This window comes from Mauremys reevesii, linkage group 5, assembly GCF_016161935.1.
Source record: "Mauremys reevesii isolate NIE-2019 linkage group 5, ASM1616193v1, whole genome shotgun sequence".
NCBI lineage: Eukaryota > Metazoa > Chordata > Testudines > Geoemydidae > Mauremys > Mauremys reevesii.
The window spans coordinates 7,878,265-7,905,747 of NC_052627.1; the positions used below are offsets into that span (position 1 = coordinate 7,878,265).

Below are 27,483 nucleotides of genomic sequence, written 5' to 3' on the forward strand. Positions count from 1 at the left end.
GGGTCCACCCTGCTACAGCACCTTTAAAAATCCCAGACTTGGGCATCTACTTGTAAGTGTCCTAAGAATGATGAGCACTTGCCCCTTCAAGTGACCAGATGCCCCCTCTTCCAACAGCCTGTCCTGGAAATTTGAGTCTTTAAACCAGGAACCCACATGTCCCGTTTTAGAGTCAGCAGCTTCCCTCACTCTCCCCCTCAATAGTGGGCACTGTGAATTCTCCCCAGTCCTTAGGGAGGGCAGCCATAGGGTGCCATGACAGCACTGCTAGCTAGCCACTGTTTCCAGGGCCCAGTAGGTGGCCCCAACACTGCCAGGCCAGAAAAGCAGGGCCCAGCTAGCAGTACCAGTATCAACCCAGCATGCAGGGAAGAGGTGAGCCTGGCTAACAGGCTCCCCCTTTTGATCATCTGGTCACCTTGTGCATTCCCTGGGGTATTCCACAATCTTTTCTGCTGCACAGACTTCCAGGGTAACAATGGCCAACACAAAATCCAGTGTCCTTACATCTGGTCCCTAGCCCCAACTCTTGGGATTGTGCCCCTTACAGCCTCCCCTCAGGGTTCTCAGTCCTTTTTCCACACCAGCTTCCCAGTGCCTGGTAGGGGAACCCAGGCCCTTCCTCTATGCTGGGTCCCAGTCTAGGGACTGTCAGACGAGCAGCCACCGTCTGTTCCATCAGACACCTTGTCACTGCCTCCCTGGACTCTGTCCTGCCATCAGCAGTTCTCCAGGCCTTTCCCCAGCCCCTTCCTGGGCTCTGTACAATGATCAGAGCCTCCTGGGCTTCTCCCCAGAGGTCCTGCCCCTGTGCAAGGCTCAGCCACAGGAGTTTTACCAATCCTGAGTCTTGCAGGCATATCTCCCCACATGGCTTTCTCCTCACTCTGCAGGAGCCTTCCTGTTCCCCAGAAAGGCAGGTGCACCAAACATGCCCAGTAGCATCTTTCCCATGAGGCTCTCCTCTCCCACTCCCAACATGGAAGGCCAGGGCTGGGAGGACTCCTGGATGTCTCTCCTAAGTGAGGAGCCTGCAAGGTCAGCCCAGCAGTAGCTCTCCTGCAGGAGCCCTGATCCACCCTCTGCTTTCTTGGGCTGGTCTAGTCCTACGAGGCAGAATGAGTAGACAGTGACTCAGAGCTCCACTTGTGCTCCAGCCCCGTGGGTTTCCCAGGGGACAAGACTACTAGGAAAACTTCTGGCTGACTGGTGGCTCAGTCCAGGCCTGTGCATCACCCAGCAAGATTCCACATATTGCCAAGTTTAGAAGAGCAGCAATGCACTGGGTGCAGGACCATACCGCCCAAGCGAATCACCTCTAGGGCTCCCCACCATTCCTTTCCCAGCTGGCTCTGCCATGCAGGCAGCTACTGATGTAGGAGCCATTCCAGCAAGGAGAACCAGCCCTGGCCACCTCGCTGCCTACTCCGGTTTGGCCCTATTCCCCACAACTCATTGATGGGGCACTAGGGCCGAACCGGAGTGGGCAGTGGGGTGTTCCGCACTGCTCATACCCTTGCTGGGGCTGTATTGGGGATTGCAGCTCCAGCCCCCACTGTGCCTGTGGGAACACATGTAGAGGGGCTGCACATGCCTGAAGGAAAGAGAAACCCCATGAAGCCACTGCCCTTACCCTGCCCTTTTCCATGAGCATCACGGAAGCTCATCTGAAAGTTTAAAGTAGCAAGGTTACTGTGGGAAATTTTCTTCAGCTGGGATGGGAGGTGTGGGGAGTAAAATGCAGGACAGCCCCATGAAACCCAAGACTGTGGGGAGGTCTTCTAGGAAAATTTCTTTGGGATTAAAGCAGCGTTGCCAATTCTTATGCTTTTATTGTGAATCTTGTGATAGCCATCTTAAAATCCCTGTACCTGGATTAGGTAAGAAACCTGGATTCCATTTGTTTTTTAAAAAGGAGTTCTCTAGGCCTTGTGGTTGCAGAGGAAAACTGGAAGATGTGCTGAGTGCAGAACAAAGTACTACTCAGTGAAAGTAAATGTGGCAGAAATTTGCCCTTTGTTAAAATTTGGTAGAAAATAAAACTATGTTAAGAGAAGGCGTGCTATCTGCAACGTGAAATTGGGAAGAAGGGTTCTGGAGTTCCGTTCCTCATTCTGCCACTGATATGCATGACATTAGTCAAGTCACAGAACCTGTGCCTCATTTTCTCCAGAAGGAAAATTGGAAGAACATTACTTCATTATACTGTTGGGAAATAGTTATCTTTAATTAATGTCTGTACAAGTGCTTTAAAATCCTCAGTTGCAAGAGCATAAGAACAGCCGCACAGGATCAGACCCATGGTGCTTCTAGCCCAGTGTCCTGTCTTCTGACAGTGGCCAATTCCAGATGCTTCCAAGGGAATGAACAGAACAGGGCAATCATGATAAGTGATCCATAGCCTATCCTCCAGCCCCAGCCTCTGGCAGTCAGGGGCCTAGAGATACCCAGAGCATGGGGTTGTGTCTCAGAGCATCCTGGCTAACAGCCATTGATGGAACTGTACTCCATGAATTTACCTAGTTCTTTTTTATATCCATTAATACTTGGGGCCTTCAAAATATCTCCTAGCAACAAGTTACAGAGGTTGACTGCGTCCTGTGTGAAGTAGTACTTCCTTATGTATGTTTTTAATCTGCTGCCTAGTAATCTCATTGGGTTACCCCTGGTTCCTGTGTTACGTGAAGGGGTAAATGACACTTTCCTGTTCACTTTCTCCACACCATTCATGATTTTATAGACCTCTATTGTATCCCCCTTTCCTATCCTCTCTTCCTCTAAGCTGAACAGTTCCAGTCTTTTTAATTTCTCCTTCTATGGAAGCTGTTCCATACCCCTAGTGTTTTTTGTTGCCCTTCTCTCCATGCCTTTTCCAATTCTCGCATATTTTTGAGAAGGAAACCAGATCTCCACGCAGTATTCAAGGCATGGACGTACCATGGATTTATAGAGAAGCAATATGATATTGTTAGGAAAGGGAGAGAGAAGAAAACATACAATTCCCAACATTCTGTTCGTTTTTTTGACTGCCACTGCACATTGAGTGGATGTTTTCAGAGAACTATCCACAATGATTCCAAGATCTCTTTCTTGAGTGGTAACAGCAAATTTAGACCCCATCATTTTGCATGTATAGTTGGGATTGTTTTCTGATGTGCATCACTTTGCATTTATCAACATTGAACTTCAGCAGCCATTGTGTTGCCCAGTCACCCACTTTTCTGAGATCCCTTATAACTCTTTGCAGTCTGCTTTGGGTTCATCTATATTGAGTAATTTAGTATCTGCAAATTTTGCCACCTCACTGTTTAACCCTTTTCCCAAACCATTTATTAATATATTGGACAGCACTGGTTCTAGTACAGATCCCTGGGGGACCTACTATTTACCTCTGTTCAGTCTGAAAACTGACCATTTATTCTCATCTTTTAACCAATTACTGAGCCATGAAGAGACCTTCCCTCTTATCCCATGACTGCTTACTTTGCTTAAGAGCCTGGGAGAGGGACCTTGTCAAAGGCTTTCTGAAAGTCCAAGTACACTATATCCACTCAATCATCATACCACGTTTGTTGGCCCCCCTCAAAGAATTCCAATAGATTGGTGAAGCATGATTTTCCTGTACAAAAGAGATGTTGGCTCTTCCCCAACAAATTGGTTTCATCTGTGTCTAATAATTCTGTTCTTTACTATCATTTAAACCAGTTTGCCTGGTACTGAAGTTAGGCTTACCAGTGTGTAATTGCCGGATCACCTCTGCAGCCTTTATTTTTTTAATGGCATCACATTAGCTGTCATCTTGTACAGAAGCGGATTTAAGCAATAGCTTACATACCACAGTAAGTAGTACTGCAATTTCATCTTTGAGCTCCTTCAGAACTCTTGGGTGAATACTAGCTGGTCCAGGTAAGTTATTACTGTTTAATTTAACAATTTGTTCCCAAACCTTTTCTACTGACACCTCAATCTGGGACATTTCCTAAGAGCTGTCATCTTAAAAGAATGGATCAGGTGTAGAAGCCTCCCTCACATCCTCTGCAGTAAAGACCAATGCAAAGAATTCATTTAGCTTCTCTGCAATAGCCTTATCGCCCTTGAGTGCTCCTTTAGCACCTCGATTCTCCAGTGGTCTCACTGATTGTTTGGTAGGCTTCCTGTTTCTGACGTAGTTAAAATATTTGCCATTAGTTTGAGTATTTTGCTAGTCGCTCTTCAAATTCTTTAGCCTATCTAATTATGCTTTTACATGTGACTTGCCAAAGTTTATGCTTCTATTTTCCTCAATAGGATTTGACATCCAATTTTTAAAGGACGCCATTTTGCCTCTAACTGCTTCTTTTACTCTGTTTAGCCATAGTGGCATTTTTTGGTCCTCTTACTGTTTGTTGTTGTTTTGGATTTTTGTTTGGGAGGGAGAGGGGGAGGGCTACACATTTCATTTGAGCCTCTACTGTGGTGGGTTTTTTTAAAAAAAGTCCATGCAGTTTGCAGGCATTCCACTTGTGATGGTTCCGTTTAATCTCCATTTAACTATCTTCCGCATTTTTGTGTAGTTTCCATTTCTGAAGTTAATTTAACACCCTTGTGGGGGGAAATACCAAAGAAGCCCACCACAGTAGCATTTAATTTATGGTTGCTATATTCACCTCCTGAATACTTTCAGGATAACACTGAACAATCCACTGATATACAGTTACCCTCCCACCAACAGCACAAGAAGAACAACTCCACATGGACTCCTCCTGAGGGTCGAAATGACAGTCTGGACCTATACATAGAATGCTTCCGCTGATGCGCGGGCAGAAATCGTGGAAAAACAACATCGCTTGCCTCATAACCTAAGTCGTGCAGAACGCAATGCCATCCACAGCCTCAGAAACCACCCCAACATTATAATCAAAGAGGCTGATAAAGGAGGTGCTGTTGTGATAACGAACAAGTCTGACTACCAAAAGGAGGCCACCAGACAACTCTCCAGTACCAAATTCTACAGGCCACTTCCCTCAGATCTCACTGAGGAATACACTAAGAAACTGCACCATCTACTCAGGACGCTCCCTACACTAACACCGGAACAAATCAACATACCTTTAGAGCCCTGATCAGGGTTATTCTATCTACTACCCAAGATCCACAAACCCAGAAATCCTGGACGCCCCATCATCTCAGGCATTGGCACTCTCACTGAAGGACTGTCTGGATATGTGGACTCTCTACTCAGACCCTATGCCACCAGCACTCCCAGCTATCTCTGTGACACCACTAATTTCCTGAGAAAACTACAATGCATTGGTGACCTTCCAGAAAACACCATCCTAGCCACCATGGATGTCGAGGCTCTCTACACAAACATCCCACACACAGATGGAATATAAGCTATCAGGAACAGTATCCCTGATGATGCCACAGCACAACTGAGCTCTGTGCCTTTATCCTCACACACAACTATTTCAAATTTGATGGCAATATATACCTCCAGATCAGTGGCACCGCTATGGGCACCCGCATGGCCACACAATATGCCAACGTTTTTATGGCTGACCTGGAACAACGCTTCCTCAGCTCTTGTCCACTCATGCCCCTTCTCTACCTATGCTACATTGACAACATCTTCATCATCTAGACCCATGGGAAGGAGAGACTGGAAAAATTCCACCATGATTTCAACAGATTCCACCCCACCATCAACCTCAGCCTGGACCAATCTACACGGGAGGTCTACTTCCTAGACACCACGGTGTAAATAAGTGATGGTCACATTAACACCACCCTATACTGAAAACCTACCAACTGCTATGCCTACCTTCATGCCTCCAGCTTCCATCCCGGGCACACCACACGATCCATTGTCTATAGCCAAGCACTGAGGTACAACCGCATCTGCTCCAACCTCTCAGAGGGAGACCAACACCTACAAAATCTTCACCAAGCATTCTCAACACTACAATACCCACACGAGGAAATAAGGAAACAGATCAACAGAGCCAGACGTGTACCCAGAAGCCTCCAACTGCAAGACAAACCCAAGAAAGCAACCAACAGAACTCCACTGGCCATCACATACAGTCCCCAGCTAAAACCCCTCCAACGCATCATCAGGGATCTACAACCCATCCTGGACAATGATCCCTCATTTTCACAGGCCTTAGGTGGCAGGCCAGTCCTCGCCCACAGATAACTTGCCAACCTGAAGCATATACTCACCAGTAACTGCACACTGCACCATAGTAACTCTAACTCAGGAACCAATCCATGCAATAAACCTCGATGCCAACTCTGCCCACATATCTACACCAGCGACACCATCACAGGACCTAACCAGATCAGCCACACCATCACCGGATAGTGATTGGGCTTGTGCTATAGACTGCCGGGATCTACCATGGATATGGATATGGATAGAGAACTCTTTAATGTTTTTAAGGAGGTAAATACTAATAGGAACTGTATGATCATGGGAGACTAACTTCCCGGATATAGATTGGGGAACAAATGCTAGTAATAATAATATTAGGGCTCAGCTTTTCCTAGACGTGATAGCTGATGAATTCCTTCATCAAGTAGTTGCTGAACCAACGAGGGGGGATGCCATTTTAGATTTGGTTTTGGTGAGTAGTGAGGACCTTGTTGAGGAAATGGTTGTAGGGGACAACCTTGGCTCGAGTGATCATGAGTTAATTCGGTTCAAAATAAATGGAAGGATAAACAAAATTGCATCTGAGACTAAGGTTTACGATTTCAAAAGGGCTAACTTTACTAAATTAAGGCGACTAGTTAGGGAAGTGGATTGGACTAACATATTTAGGGATCTAAAGGCAGAAGACACCTGGGGTTACTTCAGGTTGAAGTTGCAGGAGCTGTCAGAGGCCTGTATCCCGAGAAAGGGAAAACAGTTTGTAGGTAGCAGTTTTAGACCGAGCTGGATGAGCAAGCATCTCAGAGGGGTGATTAAGAAAAAACAGAAAGTGTACAAGGACTGGAAAATGGGAGGGATCAGCAAAGAAACCTACCTTATTGAGGTCAGAGGGTGTAGGGAAGCAGTGAGAAAGGCAAAGAGCCGGGTGGAGATGGACCTAGCGAAGGGGATTAAAACCAATAGCAAAAGGTGTTTTTAGCCATATAAATAGGAAGAAAACCAAAAAAGAAGAAGTGGGACCGCTTAAAACTGTAAATGGAGTGGGGATTAAGGATAAGCTAGGCATGGCACAATATCTAAATGAATATTTTGCCTCGGTCTTTAATGAGGCTAATGAAGGGCTTAGGAATAGTGGCAGAGTGACTGATGGGAATGAAGGTGCGGGGTTGGAAATTACAGTATCCGAGGTAGAAGCCAAACTTGAACAGCTTAATGGTAGTAAATCAGGCGGCCCGGATAATCTTCATCCTAGAATATTAAAGGAATTGGCGAGTGAAATTGCAAGCCCATTAGCGATAATTTTTAATGAATCTCTAAACTCGGGGGTTGTACCGTTTGACTGGAGATTAGCTAATATAGTTCCTATTTTCAAGAAGGGGAAAAAAGTGACCCGGGTAACTACAGGCCTGTTAGTTTAACATCTGTAGTATGTAAAGTCATGGAAAAAATATTAAAGGAGAGAGTAGTTACGGACCTTGAGGTCAATGGCAATTGGGACAAATTACAACATGGTTTTACGAAAGGTAGATCATGCCAAACCAACCTGATCTCCTTCTTTGAGAAAGTAACAGATTTTTTAGACAAGGGAAATGCGGTGGATCTAATATATCTTGATTTCAGTAAGGTGTTTGATACGGTACCGCATGAAGAATTACTGGTTAAATTGGAAAAGATGGGGATCGAAATGAAAATCCAGAGGTGGATAAGGAACTGGTTAAAGGGGAGACTGCAGAGGGTCGTATTGAAAGGTGAGCTGTCAGGTTGGAGGGAGGTTACCAGTGGAGTTCCTCAAGGTTCGGTTTTGGGTCCGATCTTATTCAATTTATTTATCACTGACCTCGGAACCAAAAGTAGGAGTGGGCTGATAAAGTTTGCGGATGACACGAAGTTGGGAGGTATTGCCAATTCGGAGAAGGACTGGGATATCCTCCAGGGAGATTTGGATGACCTCGTAAACTGGAGTATTAGTAATAGGATGAAATTCAATAGTGAGAAGTGCAAGGTTATGCATTTAGGGATGACTAACAGGAATTTTAGTTATAAGCTGGGGACGCACCAGTTGGAAGTAACGGACGAGGAGAAGGACCTCAGAGTCCTGGTTGATCGCAGGATGACTATGAGTCGGCAATGTGATGTGGCCGTTAAAAAAGCTAATGCGGTCTTGGGATGCATTAGGTGAGGTATTTCTAGTAGAGATAAGGAGGTGCTAGTCCTGTTATACAAGGCGTTGGTGAGACCTCATTTGGAGTACAGTGTGCAGTTTTGGTCTCCTATGTTTAAGAAGGATGAATTCAAACTGGAACAGGTACAAAGAAGATCTAGTGATCCGTTCAAACTGGAATGGATCACTAGAATGATCCGAGGAATGGAAAGCCTGTCGTATGAAAGGAGACTTGAGGAGCTTGGTTTGTTTTCCTTAACCAAAAGAAGGTTGAGAAGAGATATGATTGCTCTCTTTAAATATATCAGAGGGATAAATACCAGGGAGGGAGAGGAATTATTTCAGCTCAGTACTAATGTGGACACGAGAACAAATGGATATAAATTGGCAGTTGGGAAGTTTAGGCTTGAAATTAGACGAAGGTTTCTAACCATCAGGGGAATGAAGTTCTGGAACAGCCTACCGAGGGAAACAGTGGGGGCGAAGGACCTCTCTGGCTTTAAGATTAAGCTTGATAAGTTTATGGAGGGAATGGTTTGATAGGATAACACTATTTAGTCAATAGGTCAATAACGTGCCACCACTGGTAATTAGTACCGAGGGTCAATGTTGGGATATTGAAAGTCTTTTTCCTGAGTGTCTGGCTCGAGAGTCTTGCCCACATGCTCGGGGTTCAGCTGATCGCCATACTTGGGGTCGGGAAGGAGTTTTCCTCCAGGGTAGATTGGCAGTGGCCCTGGAGGTTTTTCGCCTTCCTCCGCAGCATGGGGCAGGGGTCGCTTGCTGGAGGATTATCTGCTACTTGAAGTCTTTAAATCAGGATGTGGGGACTTCAACATCTGAGTCAAGGGAATTATTTCAGGAGTGGGTGGGTCAGCTTTTGTGGCCTGCATCTTGCGGGAGGTCAGACTAGATGATCATAATGGTCCCTTCTGATCTTAAGTTCTATGATTCTATGATTTGTTTCCCCTATTTTTATAGCCTCTCTTATCTGCCTGAGCTTTCCACAATCACCATCCAGGTCAGGTGGTCAGTAGTATGTTCCTACCACTGAACTATTATTCAAACATAGAATTTCTATCCATACAGAATCTATGGTACCATTTGATTCATTTAAGATTTTTACTATATTTGCCTCTATGCTGTCTTTCATCTGCAGTGCCACTCTGCCACCAGCACAACCTCCCCTGTCATTCCTATGTATTTTGTACCCTGGTATTAGTGTCCCGCTGATTGTCACCATTCCACCAAGTTTCTTTTATGCTTATTACATCAATATCCTCATTTAATACCAGACTTTCAAGTTCACCCATCTTAGTATTTAGACTTCTAGCATTTGTATACAAGCACTTGTAAAATTTGTCACTTTTTAGTTGTCTGACTTCATTTGACTGTTTCTCTTCAGCCTACTGTATTTTATCAGTTTCTATCCTCTCCTCTTTACTAGGATAGAGAACATTGTATCACTGCAAAATTACGTAAACATTGTATTATTGAAATTTAACTCCCCCACCACCCCACGCCCAAAATCTGCCTAAATTGGCTTTGATTAATGTATCATGTTCAGCACTTGTTCTGGGTTATACAGGTATGTAACCAACTGTGCTGGTGAAAAAAAAATCAAATTCAAATTCAGAGTGGGGTAGGGGGAGAAATCAAGCCATTTTAGAATCAACTATATGTTCTCAATTTGGATAACAGGCATCTACTGTGACTAAGGTAACAGAAGCAGCAGAGGAAATATAGCCAGCATCTGGAAAACTGTATGTACATACACTGGTGCACTCGGGTGTCTCTGGTTGGGGGAAGTAAGAGAACAGATTGGAAAGAACGAACACTGCAGAATGAAACAATTTATAGATCAGTACACAGCCAGATTTCCATGCAAAATGCATAACAACTGCAGTGATGTCTTATGTCATCACGATGCCACTTCCCCAGCATACTGCTCCATACATAGCAATTTCCAATCAGCAACAAGTGTGGGCATACTGCTTTGCAGTGCCAGGAATCCATAACATAAAGAGTTACAGCCGGTGTTAATTACTGTGTAACTGCTGTTATAGCTCCCACCTATCCATTTCAAGTTACTGTTATCAACATGTAGCTGTGCAAGGAGAAAGTGCAGGTAAGAGATGCATACAGCATAGTTCTTCTCTGAAGAATCAGTAGGTTTCCAGATCTGCTGTGCTTTCAGTGACAGTATGCCAAACCCAAGCATTCAAAAATCAAAAGGCAGGACCTCAAAATCAGATATATGAATTTTAATTACAATCAGATTTGTAAGCCAAAGTAGGGATCTTTTCATTTGCATCCTGTTTTTTTAACCTTTTACAGCTCACATTTTCAAGCTTCTTTCTGCAACTGTGAGCGATAGAAACTTTTCACAAATGAAACCTGTGATTCTCATGTAATTACATAACTCTTGGAGTAGGGGCTTTCAGAAAAATACTAAAGCTCATGAGTGAAAAATCATGGGAATTGGCAGCCCAGCAGCGATTGCCACTTCGAGCATTTAGAAACACAATCTTTCAATATGCAAAGTGAGGAAACTTGCAGATCACCACAAGAACCAGAAAGACAAGCGGAGCTCTTTGGGTATGTCTACACTGTAGTAGGAAGCATGCCTCCCCCCGGCGGGTTGACAGACTTGTGCTAGCTTCACTGAAGCTAGTGTGCTAAAAATAGCATGTAGATGCTGTGGCCCTGGCAGAGGCTTGGGCTAGCTGCTTGAAGCCAAGCCCTAGGTCTGAGTTTAGGTGGCTAGCCCAAACCTCCATGCATGCTGCAATGTCCACATTATTTTTAGCACACTACTTTGGGCAAAGCTAGTGAGTGTGTCCAGCTGCAGTTGCAGATGTACTGTTTGCTTCTGGTGGTGAACGAGTCACAGTGACAATCCTGCAGGTCAAATTCTGCCCTGAATTTCTGCCCCTGAATTATTTTTCAATGGTGTTGCACCAGTGTAAGTGAAAGCAGAGTCTGCCCTTGCAGTTGGAATTTAGGCTTTGTTCCAGGAAAACAAAGGATGCATGTGTGCTTTGCTGGATTGGGGGCCTAAGTTAGCACTTCTGTTGATAATGAGCAGCCAGAGTACAATCTAGCTCGCTCTCCCTGCTCTCTCCAGTACTGGCTTGGCAGTGCCAGCAGGACTGTGAGGCAGTCCGGACATTTTTCTGCTTGACTCTGAAAGCAGATCTGTCAAGTAATGAGATGCCATTTTTACATATCCATTTTCATTCTCCTTTTCATAGGAAGGCAGGGCTGAAAGGGACCTTGAGAGGCTATCAACTCCAGCCCTCTGAATGGGGAGATCTTGGCAGACCAAGAAGGTGCCTGAACCATTACTGCTTAGGGTGACCAGGTAGCAAGTGTGAAAAATCGGGACAGGGGGTGGGGAGATAATAAGAGTCCATATTAAAAAAAGCCCCAAATATCAGGACTGTCTCTATAAAAATCGGGACATCTGGTCACCCTACTACCACTTATTGCTAAAAGTAGCCAAACCAGTAGGCTGTAAGTGGGCCTATGCAGAAGCCTGAGCCTGACCGAGTCAGGAGGGGAGGGGATTTGGGTGACCACAGAAGGGCAGCTCGACCTCGCGTCCTTCCTGGTGAGATCTCTGTTGAATTTGCTGAGGTATGTATTTTGGAAAATACAAGAAGCATTCAGGGATGTCTGCCAGGGCCTTAAGGCATGCAAACTCTGAAAAGACATCTGGCTAACTGATGATCAGAAGGAAACCTCTTGCTTAACCTGTGACATTTCTTGCTTAACAAGTTTTCTTTAAGTGAAGTGGTATTGTAATAATAATGAACAAATAAGGGAAGAAAGTTTGGTGTAGTTGGCCTCTGAACACATCTTGTGGTCCCCACTGGCAGATGGAAGATTGGCCATCAGAAGACTGCCACTAGTGCCACTTGGGAGCCACACCCAACTTTGGTAATTGAGGGTTGCAGATGTGTGTAAGTGCTTGAGATTAAGTAAAGTTTAGCTTTAAGTGAAAGCACTCTCTTGTGGTCCTGTTTGTGCCAGCCATCTAGTGGTTGGATGGCCGTGTCTCCCTTGATTTATTTCTTGACACCACTTCACACAGAGTAAAGTTACCAAGAGCTTTGGGTTGAAAACCCTGGGTAATACCCCTATGCTGGCATAGGGCCAAGTATATTTAATTGATGTACTTTGGTGGGTCCAATGGGTAAAGCTCTAGACTAGACCTTATGAAACCTGGGGTTCTATTACTGTCTCTGCCATTGACCTACTTTGCAATGTTGGCCAAGTCTCTGCACCTCTCTATGCACAGGAGGAAGGACACAGCCAGTCTGCCTCGTCTGGTTAGATTGTAAGCTCTGTGGGGCAGAGGCTGTCTCTTACTATCTGTTTGTACATAGGTTGGGGCCTCAAGGTGCTTTAATAATCCAAATGATGGGATCTTTGTTGAGATTTAGACTGCCCCCTTAATGAACATTTGGAAGGTGTCCCAGTACAGTTAACAGCACCAAAACCAAGAACTCTGGCTGCGGGGAGGGCATCTGGAAGACTACTGCTATCCATTGAATGTAAAAGCAAAAATTTCCTTATTGAATGGGTATCCTAGAGCAGAACCGGAGCCAGGCTGACCTACTCACGCCTTACCTACTACTCATGACAACATGCCTGGCCGTGCTCACTTTAACAGATTGCATTTGATACATTCTAAAAACAAATAACTCCAGATTTATCTCCTGCCAGTGCATTTCCAACCGTAATTTTTATAACACTAGGAACCGACCGATGGCACTAGCTGCAACAACATTACTGGGCACAGCAGTATGGTAAGTTACAAGAAGTATGGGCAAAATCCACAAACTACTCTTTTGTCAAAGCCCAGGCTTTCAAAAGGAGCTGCTCCTTTTGACCGCCTCAGCTTTTGGGTGCCCAACCTGAGAGGAGCCTGAGTTCCAGGGGACGGGGAGAACTTCTTTCAAGAAAGTCAGGCCTTTCCAAGCCTTCTGTGGCAGGAGCCATCCCATAGGCCGATCTGTGCTTAACATAGTAGGGCTCTGACCCCTAACTGGGGATCACAGATGCTACTGCAATACAAATCAATCAATCGTGTTGAAAAATACACGCTAGCCCAGCACATATTACCCATCTGTATTAGCCATACCATGCATGTATCAGTATGTATTAAACGGCTATTAGATTATGTGCTGCGTAGCCTAAATTGGCCTATGCTTTTTATATAACCCTGCTCACTTATGGTAATACCTTCTGGAGCGCTTCCTTAATAGTACAGTTCATGAGCTCTACTTGGCCTGAGGCTGGTATGGTATAGGGGGCTTTTGTTTAATTCTCCAGGCTTGTTTTATTGTTGTAAAGGGTTTGTTCCCCCCCACCCCACAGGCTCCCCCATTCGGGGGTGCTATATCTACATAATACCTGATTAGAAAACTTTTTGGCTACTACCCTGGTGCTATTATGTTTAGTAGGAAATGCCTCCACCCACTCCAAAATGGAATCAATTATTACCAATAAATACTGGAGTCCTTCCTTACCCCTTGGCAATTTATCAATTAAATCAATTTGAACCCTGTGCCATGGCCCAAGCCTTTGTTGGTGCATCATGGGTTGCCAGTGTGGACGACGAGCCTTGTCCTGAGAGCACCACACACAATTTCACACCCATGTTTTTAAGTCTTCCATACACTCCCATTCTGCTACTTGCTTTAGCCTTTTAAAAGTCCCTTCCACTCCTTCATGCATAAATGGATGGGCTACATCAGTGGTCCCCAACGCAGTGCCCGCCTGGGCATTTATGTGCACCCGCCTAGTGCCCAGCAGGGGAGAGAAGCCACAGCCCTGTGCCTGGCATGGGGCTGCGGCTTCTCTCCGGCTTCTCCGAGGCTGCAGGCGCTGGTGTCCTCTGTCCCCGGCCGGGGCGGGGCAGCAGCTTCTCTCCGGGAGAGAAGCCGGGGCCCTGCGCCTGCCGAGGACAGAGAACTCTTGGGCTGCAGGCTTCATTCTATGTTAAAGTAAGAATAAATAAATATATTTGGACCAGCAGTTCGTTTTACTTTTTTTAAATAAATAAGATGAAAACTGTTTATGATATTTATTTTGTAAAAATGCCTTAATTTTTCTTACAGGTAGATAAAAAAGAGCAAATTCACACAGTAAAGTGAGAGAGTAATTGCTGAATAATTTAATTAATACCTTTTACATGTAAAATTACCCTTTTTATCTTAAGGATTCATATATTATGTAATATTAAATATGATGTTTTTCGTATTATTTAATGTACAAATACATAATGTACAAAAATAAGCCTTGAAAAATTGTTGGCGCCCGCCACACTCTTCTGAAACCATGAATGTGCTACTGGCCACAAAAAGGTTGGGGACCACTGGGCTACATTAAACAACTGGCTTTTTAATTTTTTTGGAACTCGGTTCGGGTGGTCTGTAGTGCCATCTGTTGGCTTAGATGTGTCAGCACAGACATTCCTTTATTGACCTTTGGTTACAACTGCTATTGTATCTACCCAATTATTCCTGGTGGTCTTCATACCCATTTCTTTATATGTCGCACCTTTAATTGTTTAGGGTTCTTTGTTACCCACTGGTAAATCCATTTCCATTTCTTTGAATATGCAATATCCTTTCCATCTGCTGCTCTCCACCTGTTCCTATACCAGTTATGTATCCAAAACTGTATCCCCTTCACACAAAAAAAAAATCACTGTCACCATAAATATACATGGGCCATGGGGAATTTTCATATTGCCTTAAAACCTGATAAATTGCGTGGAGCACAGCATGCTGAGCCGATCCATGGTCTAGATGTCCCTGAATTACTTCCTCTTCTAAATTAATGGCAGCCTATTTATAAATGTGTGGGCTATGAAAATGGACAGACTCTTAAAGAGTGGGTGTCGGTAGGGGCCGGCATTTCTACCAGTGCCCTTACCTTCCTTTGATTTACCTGTCTCCCTGATCCCTCCTGAAGGCAGGGATCAATGGTCCAGGGAGATTGGGAGAGAGAAACATCCAGCCAAGGCCTAAGGCCTTGGATTGCCTTATCTGGCCACAAACATTGCAGACAATCTCTTGGCCTGATCTTCCAGTCCTTCCTCAGCTAAGGCCCAACTCTCCTCTTCATTAAGGCCTCTTTACACCACTGTAGTCATATTGTGGGTATAATTATGATTTATTCCCACTTTAGGCCCCTGTACATTGTCAGGGTGATGTAAGGGAGCCATTTGTGTAAATGAGATTCCATCCCTCTGTACATAAGTGTCAGAATAGGGCTGTTCATCTTAGAAAAGAAATAAATAGTGGGGGGGATAGCAGAGAAGTCTATACACTCATGAATGGTGTGGAGAAAGTGACTAGCAAAGCATTATTTACCCATTCACACAGTACAAAGCCCCAGGGTCACCTGATGAGATTAATAGATAGAAGGTTTATTACATACAGAAGGAAAAGTGTGAAAAAGTAACATAACTAACTGGTGGAACTCATTGCCATGGGATGTGGTGATAGTCAAAAGTATAAACTGCGGAAAAAATTGATAAGTTCATGGAAGATAGGTCCATATATGGCTGTTAGCCAAGATGGTCAGGGATGCAACCCCGTGCTCTGGATGACCGTAAACCTCTGACTACCAGAAGCCAGGAGTGGCCCTGTTCTGCACACATCCCCTGAAACTTTGGTCTGGACCACAGTCTGAGACAGGCTACTGGGCAAGATGGAGCATGGATTGACCCAGTATGGCACTCATTTTGTTACACTAATAGGTCCTGGTGACTGCATGGGTCACAAACCCCTGAGATCGGGTCTGAATGCACTCTTCCATTAACACAGCTGTTAGGATAAGTTCACTGGGTGGGCAGAGTATTTTGTGGAGTATTGTTTCAGGTACGGTATGTGTGAGGGAAAGGAAAGCAGACTGGAAACTGGGAGAGACAGAGGTAAAAAAAATAAAAAAGAGCAAGAAAACCAAGCAGCAGCCTTTTTGGGTCTTGTGTAGGCTAAAGAGGTTGGAGGTTATAAGTTAAGATACTATTCTTCTGTTTCTTGTTCCTCCTGTGTTTGAAGAAGCAAAACCTTGTACCTTCCTGGTAAATACACAAGACTATACCAAAGAACATGCCAGATTTTATCATCAACTTTTACCCCTGACTGGAATGTCCCCCAAGGCCCCTGAAATTTGACTAGCCACTTGAGTCAAAGAAAGGCAACAATACGTGCAGCCATGGCTTGAGACAGGAGGATGGCAGAGGAAAAGCTCACCTTCCCTACATGCCATAAAAAGCCTTGAGGGAGAACTAGGATTTTTCCACACCTGCTTGACCCACAAACAAATCAATCCTTTTACTTTGGCCATTCCATTTCCACTTGATATGGCTGGACTAATAGAAAGAATGGCCTATTTTCTTTTGCAAAAGGACATCCACACAATTGTGGGAAAGCGGTTACCTGGGAAGAAAATCTTGGCATTTTGTCTAGCTAGATGAATGCTTGTTCAAGTAACAGCAGCAGTGAAGCCTCATCAGAAGAGGCGGTGGTAAGATGACCAAATAGCAAATGTGAACAACTGGGACAGGGAGTGTGGGTTAAAAGGTACCTATATAAGACAAAGCTGTGAATATCAGGAATGTCCCTAATAAATTGGGATATCTGGTCACCCTCAGCGGTGGCTGCTTGAGAACATACCAGAGTCCTGGATGGGCAGAGCAAACTGGTGTATGCATGGTGTCACTGCTATTGTTACCCAAGCTGGCTTTGCTCTAGATCAAAGCTTGCTTGAGCATCTGCATGTGACGCAATCACACCACCGGATTGCAATGGTACCCACATACACGCACATTTACAACTAAGACTAACAATGAGCAGCAGATGTGGCATACAAGCTACTGGGCAACCAATAAAGGGGAGGGGGAACAGAGGACAACATTTAAAGGTCAACATTGAAAGGACAAAAAAGTCATAGGGAAGTGTGATGGGGTTGGGACTCACCACCGTGGCACCTCCCACTGGTTACCTCTGGGAATTAGCTCAGTTCATGGGGAGCATCCTCTGTTGGTGGTGTCCCGTCAGTCATCTGTTCCTTGCTGGTGTCTGGACCCACGTTGCTCCCCGCTCGGCGGTGTCCTCTTCAGGGCACTGTCCTCCAGCAGTACCCCTAGTCCATCCTCACCCTCTTCCGGGGGGAGTGGGAGGGAGGGTTAGCAACAGTCCTTGCACTGGCCTCAGTGGCCAACCACAACCTCCAAAGTCTAGCCCCTTGTCTCAAGGGTCAGTTGCAGTTTGTTTCAGACACCCTACTGCATGGCCAAGTGCAATACAAGGGGGAACCCAGGCCCACTCACTACTCTGGGTCCCAACCCAGGGACCCTTTAGTAGTAGCCTCCCTCTCTCCCCTTGTGCACCTCTCTCCCTGGGCCGCTTCCCCTTCGGCCCCTTTGCACCAGCTAGGCCCTTCCCTCAGGGCCTGCAGCCTGGCAGGTAACAGGCTGGAGTTCCCTTCTGCTCCCCCAAGCCTGCCCAGCACTTCACTGTCCTGTCCTGTCCTGTCCCAGGTGCTGGTCTCCTCCCTCAAGAGACAGACCTTCCCCTCTGAAGGTCTGGAAGAGACTGCCCGCTGCTCTTCTGGGCAGCCTTTATATATGGCCAAGCTGAGTCCTGATTGGCTCTCAGTAAGCCCTTTCCTGATTGGCTGCCAGCTTGCGCAGCCTCTCTGGTCACTCTAGCCCCCTCTCACATGTGGGTGGGGCAGCTGCACCACCACAGGAAGTAAAAGACTCATTTCAAGAGACAAAAGCAGGTGTCCAAACAACACAGGCTCTCAGCTTCATTAAAAGGTTACACACTGGAAGACTTCCATTGCTGTATGCAGTGTAGCTGTAGCTATGTCGGTCCCAGGATATTAGAGACAAAAAGTGGGTGGAGTAAGAGAGATTACCTCATTCACCTTGTCTCACAGACACTGGAAGAGTAATTTTCTAACCGCAAGTTATTTAGGTGGCAGTTCACGGTTAGCCGCTTTTTTCATAATGAGGGTTTTTTACCTTTAAAGTATTCTTTGGCCAACAAAGATGCCCGAGTATGGCATCATTTCAGAAGGACTGACAACCTTCCTGGAGATCTCGAAGGTTTAAATGAGACCTTGTCATTAAATTCATGCAATGGGGCTTTGTGCACTACCTAAATAAAAATGAGCCACTTCACTCCAATGGAAGCTGGTGTTAGATGGATCCTATTAATAGAAGGCTTTCCAGTGAGTATTCAATTAGTTTAAAGAACAGCAGCAAAATGGCTTCATACTATAAAACAAGTACAACCATAGTCATATTATCTGTATTTATATTCACTAGTGGTTCCTGAAGACTCTGCCCTTTAAAAAAAAAAATCATGTCCCCATTGCAAAGTAAATAGCTGGTGAAATTTTTAATGGATTTTCAAATTAATAAAAAAAAGTAAGATTTGCAATTCCAATATGTCTCTTAAAATCAAATGCCAGCACTCCCTTCATCCTAACAGAATATCATATATATTTACATCATCTAACATGGTCCATTATAATATATCTATTTATCTTCTACCTCTATAGTTCACAGCAGGATCTTGAAATTTGACATAGCATAGCCCTGAAGTCATGGAGGTGCATTTTGGTGGGTTTATGAAAATCCATGTCATTCATGGATTTCATTCCATCATACCTACGTTAATGGGGTGCCACAAGTGATGCATAGATTTAAAACCAGAGGGGAGCTATAAACACCATCCCTACCCCGAAGCGCTCCCTCATGCCCAGACACAGCATTGCAGGGGACTTGCCTCACACACCTTCTGGCAGCCATGTACTTGGCCCTGAGGATAAGTCCCAGCCAGTCTCTTCTCTGGACTCCCTTGCGGAGTCTTCTCTGGTTCAGCCCTCTGGCCAAATCACACACAGTTCAGGCCCCTTCTTGGGTTGAGTCCTAAAACTAACCCATCCTGGGCTCACCTCCGAACAGGAAGCCCTTGACACCTCCTGGTTCTCTAGTTCTCCACTCATCACCAGGGTGCTGGCCACCCAAGCTTTTCTGTGCAGCGAGTCTAAGTACCCTCTCACTCAACTGTCAGCCCCTCAGGGCTTCTACCTCATTCCTTGGGTTTCACAAATCCTAGCTCAGGGTTCCCCCACTTTAGGAGCCCTACTGCAGGAGTTAACTCTATTCCAGTAGCTCCTCCCCTGGCCACAAACAAGCCTAAACTATCAGACTTCCTGCAGGCCTTCTCCCAGAGAAAGAGAACTCTCCCTGGCTCTTCTCTCCTGGGTGTCCTCCAGATACAAGCCCCCTCAGCTCCTCATGCCACCTAGCCCCACCTCCTCTGGCCAGGAGCCAATCAGTTAATCAGCTCCCAAGGGTGGAGCATCCCTAATTAGGTTCTCTCTTTTACCTAACAGGAGATGGGGCTTAATCCCCATCACAGGACCATAATGCTCATCTGGTGTGACCCTCAGTTGAACTAGAACTTGTGGCCTATGGAGCCCTGGGGGTCCGCAGACTATGCCCAAGAGTTCCAAAGGGGTCTGTATCTCCATGTGAAATTTTTTAGGAGTCCACAAATGAAAAAAAAAGGTTGAAAATCATTGAATTAGAGCTTCTCTTTTCATCTTTATGATTATAAAGGGGAGATAAATATTAAAATCAGTGTGACCTGTACATGCAGAGAAAAGATGTGTTTATATCTTGCATTGTATTTTTGGTGGAGTCATGGCTATCTCTAGTGGCTCATTCATCTGATAAAGATTGTTGCCTCATTGACTGTAAACATCACACAACCAATTTAGATCTTTATGCTGCCACTTTTCCCAGATTGGCAATAGACAGTCAGATGGCCACTGAGTTAATCTCTGCAGATGTGAGTTCAAATTCTGATTCACAGCAAGTTGAGAGAATTGAGCTCATCTCTGCTGGTGCATAACCAGAAAGCCCCACTCCACCATCCCCCATGATTGGCCCAAAGAATGGGCATCATGCTGATATCAGCAATAGCCAAAAGTTGGATTTTGTGTAAATATTCACAAGTCTAATGTGAATAAAAAGAGAAAGCAGGTTTTATTACTCAAAACTGCCTTTTTTTCCTGCCTGAGAAATTGTGTTATAATAATAATGCTTTGTTTGCTAGAATGCCTGGAGATCCTCGAATGAAAACGCTATCGTATCGAAGATCAGTACATTAAGCTTTACAGCATTTTTGTTATATAGGTGACCATTGTTCCCATTTTACAGATGGGTAAACTGAGAAGGACAGATAGTGAGGTTACAACAGTTGCTCAAGCTCATACAATGAGACATTAGTAGTTGGGCTCAGAACCCAGGAGCCCTGGTTCCCATTTCCTCTGGTCTAATAACCAGGCATGCTGCCTCACAGGACCTTCTGTTCTTACTGAATTTCATTGTGATCTAGGGGTGAAATCCTGGCCCTACTGAAGATCATTGGAGTTTTGCTGTGGTGTTTTGCTGTGCTTCCAAAATTAACATAGGCAGGACATTGTGATACTTGTAATTTCAAGTTTTCAAACTTTCTGCATGAAATTACCCACAATAGCTAGCATGGGAAAGTCTGGTTTGGGGAAAGACATGGGGAGTACTGAAACAGCATGCAGAAACTCACTCAGTTATAACATAGGACCTATACAGACACCTGGCCTGGTGGGGACAGAAGCTAGGAAAGCTGTGTGGGACCAAGTTCCCCTTGCATAACTGGCATGGCGATCCATACCAAACAGTGACCCCATCCCTCAGAGGTCATAATGGCTAGTATTGTGAGCTGTGTATAGTGTGGTAGCAGATAAGCCAACTTGCTCCCAGGAGCCCCCCTTCCAGCATAACCGAGGGAACACGGATTGCCATCTCCTGTACATTAGGACTAGAGGGGAAATAAGCTAACAAATCTTGCAAGTCCTACAGTGACCATAGCCAAGCTATGGGTGGAGACGTGCTGCAAACCAGCCTGGCTAGCGCCAAAATCCATGTCCAAGCTCACAACAGACCTGCCGGTATATGTAAAGGCACATACTCAACCAGCCTCGACATAGTCAGACACCATGGGGACAGGATCTCAGAGCTATCTAAACCTACGGAGGGCCCATCAGGCCAGGCTGTTCTCTGTCCCCTCACAGTCCTCATTCGACCCAGCCTGCTGTTGTCTTCTTGCCAGGAAGGACCAATGGCCTGCCATCTCCACCAGTCATCATTGTGGGGCCAGCAAACAGACCTCACTGCCCCCCACTGAGATCCTGGACAGTCTCCAGATAGGCTAATGTTCCCATGACCAAAACCATCCCTGGTGCAAGTCCAGTAGCGTTATACCAGGATATACTTGTCCCCATGAGTACGCTTCTCAGCCCACTTACACCAGTTAGAGATCAGTGGAGCTCCACTGGCTTCAATAGACTATCGACGCTTGATATATGGGTGATGTGACATTAGGCTCAGACCCTACATCTTCTCTCTTGCAGCTGGACTGTTTAATTGCAATTTAAACACGGTCCTTTAGGAGACCAACCACTGACTTCAAGGAAGTTACTCCAGAGTGATACCAGTGGAAATGGATGTAGAAACTGAACCATACATTGTTGGTATCCACAATTCCTGCAGGCATTTCTCTCTTATATACTGTTTTATCTAGACTCTTGTATTACTCTGCAGGTAAGAGACAAATCTACCTAACCTGACATGGGAGGTGTGTCAGAGGCATTTCTTGTTGCTTATTGGCTGCATTATCTCCTTGTGATCAGCGTTAAGTCACCTTCCCAGTGACTGGTAGGAGAATCCAGGCCCAGCCTCTCTACTAGGCTCCAATCCAGGAAACGTAGGACAGGCAGTCACAGTTCAGCCCTCCAGACTCCTTGCTGCTACTTCCCTGGACTCCTTCCTACCAAGCCTACCAGCAGACCTTTCCCAAGGTCTCTCTAAGTTCTCCCCTCTCTCAGAGCCAGGACTCACAGAGCTCTCCCCCAAGACCCCTAATAAATCCCAAACCAAAAATATAAACGTAAGCCCCCTTCTGCCCTCCTCAGGCTTGACTTTTCATCCCTCTCTGTTCCTCAGTTGAACATGTCCCAGGACTCTGCCCCGGAAGTCCAGATCCTGCCCTATTATCAGGGCCCCTCACCACCGAGTTTGCTCCACCCTGGTGGCTGGTCTCTCTCTCTCCTGGCTTCATAACTTTGCTACTCAGGAGTTCCCCTGAGCATCCTCCTCAATCCTCTCAGTCTCTCCATTATCTCATTCCAGAGAACAACAACAACACGTTTCTTCCTACAGCTCATTTCTTATGTGCATGCTTCATGCTGAAGCAGACTCTGCTACTGAGTCTATAAGCACCACCTACAGGATTCCTCATACATTCCTGCCACTACACTCTTACCCCTCTCTGTGTCCTTAAAACAATCTAGCAGAGTTTTTTTAGGGTATGTCTACACTACAAGACTATTTCGAATCAACTTAAGTCGAATTTGTGGAATCGACCTTATGAAGTCGAATTTGTGTATCCACACTAAAAACACTAATTCGACTGTGTGAGTCCACATTAACGGGGCCAGCGTCGAATTTGGAAGCGGTGCACTGTGGGAAGCTATCCCACAGTTCCCGCACTCCCCGCTGCCCATTGGAATTCTGGGATTTCCCCCCAATGCATGCTGGGGGAAAAAATGTGTCGAGGGTGGTTTTGGGTAACTGTCATCATTGAACCGTCAATCACGCCCTCCCTCCCTCCCTCCCTCCCCGAAAGCGCCTGCGGGCACTCTGTTCATGCACTTTTCTGCTCAGTGACAGCACGGGCACCACAGCGCTGCGAGCACGGAGCCCGCGGCAGTTATGGCCGTTGTCAACTCCTCGCACTTTATCGTCCACCTCTTCCACAGTCAGCTGCTGAGAAATAGGGCTACTTTTCAATGGTGCTGCGACCATGGGGAACGTTTTACCAACATCAACGTCAGGTGGCCAGGCAAAGTTCATGACGCGCGTGTTTTCAGGAACTCTGCTCTATTTAGACGCCTGCAGGAAGGTAGTTTCTTCCCGGACCACAAAATAACTCTTGGGGATGTGCAGATGCCTATAGTGATCCTCGGGGACCCAGCCTACCCGCTAATGCCCTGCCTCGTGAAGCCCTATACAGGCGCCTTGCACAGCGACAAGGAACTCTTCAAGTACCAGCGAGCAGCGTGACCTGTGACTGTTCAGTTTCTTTACAGAGAAGCTGAACCTGCCCCTGTTTCTTTACCAAGTTACTGTTGACCAGCATCTGCAGTTACATACCCCATCCACCCCGCTTCCCCCACTTCCAACACACGTTTAAAAATAAAAGACATGTTCCACTGTAACTTTACAAAGGTTTCTTTATTGATGACTTTGCATTAAAGGGTTGAAACTGGGACGCAGACTGTGCTGGGTAGGGTGTGCGGTGATGTAAAGACCACCTCTAAACTCGAGGAATGACAGGTTCCTGCTCCTAGAGCGGTCCGCAGTGCCGGACTGGTTGTTTCAATGGAGCCTGCCATCCCTCCTTTTTGGGACTCTGTGTGCGGGGGCTATGTGGCCTTGTGGCGGGGGAGGACGGATACAGATTCCTCTGCTGCGTGGATCTGTGGTCCAGGACAGGGACCGTTGCATGAGATCTGTAACCCCCCTCCCCCGCTACAAAGTCACGTACCCCCCCGCCCACACAGATCCTGCAAACCACCTCCCATACTGACCAGGGTGCCTACTGACTGCACTGTGTGTGTGACCTGCTGCTGATCCTGCCCCCGTCTCTGTACCCTGCTAAAGGTGACTGTCCTATGCAATACCCTACCCCCTTCCCCACCCACCCCTTCAAACGCAGCGTTGTGTAAAAAAGCATGACGGAAACAGTAATTAACAGCAAAGTATTTTTAATAATTAACCAGACAGTCAGGGGATGAAACTGGGATTGGGGCTAGGGTGAGTCAGGAAGGGAAGGAATTCTCAAAAATTAGGGTATGAGAGCTTTTGGGTACTTGAGCACTCTGCTGGGGTGCAGTGACAATTTTCAGGGCCCGTGGCGCCCCTCCTTCTGGTTACTTTGGGTGACGGGAGGTATGGGACTTTGTGGCGGGGGAGGGCGGTTGCAGATACACTGCAGGGGGGCTCTGTCCTCCTGGCTGCGGTCCTGCAGAACATCCACAAGGCGCTGGAGCGTGTCCGTTTGCTCCCTCATTAGTCCAAGCAGCGTTTGAGTCGCCTGCTTGTCTTCCTCACGCCACCTCTCCTCCCGTTCGCTGTGTGAGCGCTGCTGCTGAGAGAGGGTCTCCCTCCACTGGCTCTGCTGGTCCGCCTCGGCTCGGGAGCACCCCATAAGTTCAGCGATCATCTCGTCCCGTGTCTTTCTCTTTCTCCGCCTAATCTTTGCCAGCCTCTGTGAGGGGGATGCTGTGGCAGGTCTGGAGACAGTCGAAGCTGTGTGATGGGAAAGAGGGAGTGAATTCCTTGCAAAGATACATTTCTGCGAACAATGAACACAGTCTAGTCTGTGTCTGTGAACAACACCATGCACAGCACCTATCTCATCCGCACTCCTGCAGCAGGCAATCCGGAAAGCATAAACTCTGCCCCTGATCTACCCCATCGCAGTGTCCCCCGACCCTTGCACTTCTGGGTTGAGATCCCAGAGCGTGATGGTGCAAATTTCATTGTCGCAGGTGGTTCTAGGTAAATGTAGTCAGTCATTCCTTCCTCCGGGAAAGCAATGCCAGACAATCATTTTGAGCCCGTTTTCCTTGGATTGCCCTGGCATACGCCATAGCGTGGCAACCATGGAGCCTGTTTTGCCTTTTGTCACTGTCACCGTATGTGTACTAGATGCCGCGGACAGAGGCGATTCAGCAGCGCTACACAGCAGCATTCATTTGCTTTTGCATGACAGCAGAGATGGTTATCAGCCATATTGTACCATCAACCACGCCAATGTAAATTGGCAAGGTGATGACGGGTAGCTGTCCTATTACGCTACACCTTCTGCTGCTGTCATAAGTGCCCCTGGCCGAGATCGGCCGGGGGCGCAAAAGACAAAACTGGGAATGACTCCCCGAGTCAATCCCTCCTTTACAGTATCTAAAAATAGAAACAGTCCCGCCTAGAATATGGGGCAACTGTACTAGGGTTGCAGTGTATCAGAGAACTACAGAGCACAGCCGCTCCATGTCAGATCCTGCAGGAATGACGAGCTGCATGCCATTCACAGGGGGTGCCCCTGCAACAACCCTACCTGTTGCTTCCCTCCTCCTCCAGCCTTCCTGGGCTACCGTTGTAGTGTCCCCCCATTTGTATGCTGAAGTAATAAGGAATGCAGGAATAAGAAACAGTGACTTGTTAGGGAAATGAAATGAGGGTAAGGCAGCCTCCAGCTGCTATGATAGTCCAGGCATTACAGAATCTTTTCTTTACACATGAAGGGCGGGGGCTGATGGAGCTCAGCCCCCTGTTGCTATGATGAAGATGGTTAGCAGGCCGTCTACTTATGGGCTGATGATGAGGACAGGTAGCAGTCCTATTGCACTACATCATCTACCGCAAGGCTGATGATGAGGACGGGTACCAGTCGTTTTGCACCATCAGTCACCCATGAGGCGGGGGAGGGGGGGGCGAGGATGCTACCGTAGCGTGCCGCAGCATCGCGTCTACCAGCAGCATTCAGTACACATAGGGTGACATTTACAAGAGTCAAGAGACGATTTCTTTCCCTTTTCCTTCTGGGGGTGAGGGGTGGCTGTACATTGACGAGCTATGCCCTGAACCACCGCGGACCCTGTGTTTGATCCTAGAAGCATTTGGAGCTCAGCCAAGAATGCAAATGATTTTCGGACACAGCGGGAACTGTGGGATAGCTTGCGTCCTCAGCCCCCCCACCCCTCCTTCCCTCCATGAGCGTCCATTTGATTCTTTGGCTTCCCGTTACGCTTGTCACGCAGCAGCGTGCTGACTCTCTGCTACGCCGTCTGTCCGGAGATTTTTTTAAAATACTTTGGACCGGGCGTAACATTACGGTAATTTTCCTAATTAGATGCAGGAGTCGCCAAGCGAGATCGCCCTGAGGAGGGTCACTGAAGGAGATAGAGAGTGCATGCTGCGTGAAAGCCAGCACAAACCAGGGCCCTATGCAGCCGTGCTCGGGGAGGCAATGCTCCCTGAGTACCTCATGAAAGCCTGGCGCGGAAAAGTGTGCTACCACGGAGCACCCAGGAAGGCAGCTCTCCCCAGGAACCTCCTGCGGAGGCTTTTCGATTACCTCCAGGAGAGCTTCGTGGAGATCTCCCAGGAGGATTTCTGATTTATCCCCATATGTATAGAGACCTCCTTTTCACATACTTCAGATTCCTGTTATATTAAGAATAAAAGTTTACATGTTTAAAGCACTTACCGAGTGATCCTTCCCCTGATTCAGGGTCCGGGTTAACGGCCGGGGAGGGTTGGTAGGGGCTCTCCGTGAGGGTGATGAAGAGATCCTGGCTGTCAGGGAAACCAGTGTTGTAAGCGCTGTCGCCTGCCTCGTCCTCCACAAACCCTTCCTCATCTTCCCCGTCCGCGAACATCGCCGAGGAACTGGCCGTCGACACTGTCCCATCGTCAGAGTCCATGGTCACTGGTGGGGCAGTGGTGGCAGGCTCCATAGCGTCCGTTTGCCGCTTTGATTTTTTGGTAGCCTTGTCTGGGGTCCTTGGTTTTCACGCGGCGCTGCGTTGCATCCCGCCTGTATCCTCTGTCTCTCATGGCTTTGGAGACCTTCTCGTAGGTCTTTGCATTCCGTTTTTTGGAGCGCAGCTCCGAAAGCACAGACTCCTCGCCCCACACACCGATCAGATCCAAGACTTCCCGGTCAGTCTATGCTGGGTCCCTCTTTCTATTCAGAGATTACATGAACTCCTCTGCTGGAGAGCTCTGCATTGCTGCCGGTGCTGCTGAGCTCGCCCCGATGTCCAACCACGAAATGAGATTCAAACTCTCCAGACAGGAAATTTTCCCGGCGCTTTTCCTGTGTGGCTGGTCAGAACATCGAAGCTCGGAGCTACTAAGTTCGATTTGCATCCACACCTAGCCTAATTCGACATAGCCATGTCGAATTTAGCGCTACCCCCCTCGTCGGGGAGGAGTACAGAAGTCGAACTAAAGAGCCCTCTATGTCGAATTAAATGG

General features: G+C 46.7%; 1 protein-coding gene across 1 annotated transcript in view; it reads right to left on the minus strand.

Annotated features, from left to right (window-relative positions):
• TECRL (trans-2,3-enoyl-CoA reductase like) overlaps positions 1-17,591 on the minus strand; it is a 209,504-nt gene extending 191,913 nt beyond the window's left edge. Inside the window, exon 1 of the mRNA XM_039542562.1 lies at positions 17,322-17,591. The gene's annotated coding sequence lies outside the window, so the exon portion shown is untranslated. The remainder of the gene's footprint in view (positions 1-17,321) is intronic.
• Between the last annotated feature and the right edge of the window lie 9,892 nt (positions 17,592-27,483).